The sequence below is a fragment of the Pinus tabuliformis genome, chromosome X, assembly GCF_031772625.1.
Source record: "Pinus tabuliformis cultivar Carrire ecotype Pingquan chromosome X, CPIR1, whole genome shotgun sequence".
Classification (NCBI taxonomy): Eukaryota; Viridiplantae; Streptophyta; class Pinopsida; order Pinales; family Pinaceae; genus Pinus; species Pinus tabuliformis.
The window spans coordinates 1,639,826,607-1,639,829,828 of NC_142308.1; the positions used below are offsets into that span (position 1 = coordinate 1,639,826,607).

At 40.5% G+C, this 3,222-nt stretch overlaps 1 pseudogene; it reads right to left on the reverse strand.

Annotated features, from left to right (window-relative positions):
- Nucleotides 1–390: 390 nt before the first annotated feature.
- LOC149146317 (kinesin-like protein KIN-12E pseudogene) lies at nt 391–1,071 on the reverse strand (annotated as a pseudogene).
- Between the last annotated feature and the right edge of the window lie 2,151 nt (nt 1,072–3,222).

Consider the following 3,222-nt stretch of genomic DNA (forward strand, 5'->3'; position numbering starts at 1 on the left):
ATGGAAGGTGTATTTCTGAAGCTCTTGGCTGCACTCTTTAAGAAAGATTCTGGGCTTTTGTCATAAGAACCCCATATAGAGTAAGGAGTAGAACAGTTAACTGATGACATTATCATTTTCCGAACACCAAGAGGGCTGTATGCTTGCTGAAGATGGCTACATGAATTTATAAGATCACAGTTAATAAATGAACAATCCAAGCTAGGCAGACGAGGGGGTTCATAGAACAAACACTCAGAAATTAGACTTTCTGCCTGCACACTCAAAGCTTCCACCTTCAAATTGACTGCTTTCTCATCAAATGTCAAATTCAACATATCAGGGCCAGATCTACCATCCTGACGGTCGATCTTTAAATCATGAATAACAGGTTTACAGTATTGCAACATCTCATCGCTGTGCTAATTTTAAAGTGCTAAGTGTCTCCATTGTGCAGCAATTAGAAGGGCTGACATTGGCAATGATAGTCGTTTTAGAGTTTTCACCAAGAGAATCCTGGAGAAGAAATGTAAGTTTGGAGTCACGATATGGTACATGTTGTGCTTTCCCATTGGCAACATTTACAAGATTCATGATTACGAGCCCGAGAGTTGAGAGTGATTCGTTGATGTTTGAGGCCTCTTTCAAGCGCTCACCTTTAGCACCTAAACTCTTTTGTCTCTCTGAACCTGCCAGATCAACTAAATTTAGGCGTCCAAATCTATGATGAGTCACCGACTGACTCTCCCACTTGCTTTCAATTATACAAGTGAATACACTATGTGAGCGGCTACTAGCACGGTTCATATTAGTTGCTGCAACTTTCCTGTTGGCCGCTCCCTGCAGGAGTAGCCGAATAACATCATTGACACCTTTCACCTCAACTTCTGAAAGATTTTCAACATACACTCCTTTCTTGGCATCTTCCCTCATCTGTAAATTTGTTGATGATGGCTCCAGGAGATCTGCAACCTGCTCATTGTATATTTCTAGAAAGGAACACTTGCAAATAAATTTCAATTTTTCTTCTTTTCGAGCATCTTCTTCCTTACGGATCCTTGCAAACAAATGCTCAAAAACACGAGGCGTCATTCCACGGTTTGAACTCAGGTTTTTTGCTCTGCGCCCTCAATATCACCAAGCATGGTATGTGTTTTCCCACTCCCAGTCTGAATAACATATGATTCAGAAACAAGAAAGTTTGATAGAAACCCAAAAGAAAATCCTAAAAGGGATGTTGCATATATTACGAACAGAGGATTGGAAGGAAGCAATATAGAAGTTGTGTCTATTGGAGCGGGATCTGAACCTCTTGATATATCATTGCGCCCTGAATTAGATCCTGGTCTTGCAGAATCATAACCTCGGACATCACCATGCCATGAGCCTGAACCAAGCCTTTCAGACTCATAACCCCTTCTATCACCACGCCGGGAACCTAAGACTGCACCTGGCCTCTCAGAATCATAACGAGTAACATTACCCCACTTAGAATGAAAGTCCATCCTTTCAGAACCATATCCTCTATTAACATCAACATGACCAGAGTTGGACCGTGGTCTCTCAGAGTCATTTTCTTCACAAAAATTACCAAACCCTGGACAAGGGCCTGAGAAATCAACATCAGAGCCTACAGTAAATCCATGTCCCGGACAAAAACCTAACCTGTTGACATGATGACCTCCATCTCTAAAAATATCCTTATCATTCTCCTGCAGAATTTGTACAAGGAGAAATCAAGGCCTTCTCTTTGAGCTGGGTATTATCAATCTGAAACCTCGCAAAGAGATCTTTCATGAAGAAGCTCACGTCGTCCCTGCTCGCCCCGGGGCCCGACCTCAACACCACGATGGCGCTACTGGATTCTCTCAACACCCCGCTCTTTACCAGAATTTCTAAATCGCGCTGATGAAGATTGAGTTTATTGACGCCCACGAATTTTACTGCTGATACGCATTGCCTTGTTTCCTTGTTCAATTTATTGATGGACCAATTTGACTAGCAGTGCCTGCCTTTCGAGGATAAGCGGTCGGATATGATAGACGAAGTGTATAGGCTGACAATTGTTGATGGATTTCAATGGATATGACAGCTGTGAAAGAATGGCTATGGATTCGAACAAATCCCCAATTTTGTAGCGCAGCCTAAAACATGTTGCGCTGCGAAACTACAAAAAGGCTTTATGCGCATCAAACTAATGTGAGCGGTTTTGAAATTTTGGCATTAGAATTTTCAGTGATAACAGTGGCTCCACTTGGGATAGTGTGCCCTTGTGGTACACTAAGAACTCGCAGGTCCAGTGCCTTATCCATTTATGACAAACAGAAATTTGCTTGACAAGCATCCCTTTCAAGCTTCTTGGGCCTTCACCTCGGGCTTAAGCTTGATGATCACTGTATGAGAAAAAGAAATCTACATCTACTGAAAAATGCTCAGTCAACCTTGAGCTTATTTGCATTTTCCTACCTACCTACCCTAACAATTCAAACTTCTTTCAGTTCAATCAATGTGAAATTTCTAATGCAGCCAATCATTTGTCTTATCTGATATTTGAGTTTTTTGACTGCATCGGAGTTCAGAGCCACTATGATATTGTGATAACCGCTGCCATTGAAATTGCCTCCGATCTTCATAGAAAAACTGAAACACTGGAGAGTAAAACTCTTCAATGTAGTCAGCTATAGGATCCCAGAATACATGATCAGCTTGATGATTCTTGTAACTTTCTGGTTGTGCAAACTGATCTTCAACAACAGTGTTCAGTTCCTCAATCGTGAAAGAGAAAGGAACCAACATTCTCTCCTTGCGTTCTGCCATAGAAAGTTTCTGAAAATAATGATCATGATTATGAAAACTATATGCTTGAATTTGACCTTCTAAACCTTCAATGTCTTTCTCAATGTCCTCAGCAACTTCATCCAAAAATTTCATCTTATCCTCTGCCTTACACTCAAATGATTTGAGATACGAGGACAAGGACAAAGAAAAATTTTCATTTGTTTCTCCATTACTATGATCATTATTCCATTGTTTGAAACCTTGAATTGAAGGAGATTTTGTTACCAACTCTGATCTATCTATCCATTCCTCCAAAAACATAAGCCAAAAGTCTTCAAATGACTTAATGGATTTGGCAGGAAAGCTTTCAATCCACTGTTTACATTTCCCTTGAAATGAATCATAGAACAACATAATGCAAACATCCTCATGTTTAACTCTAAGAAGCTCAGTAAAATCACAGAA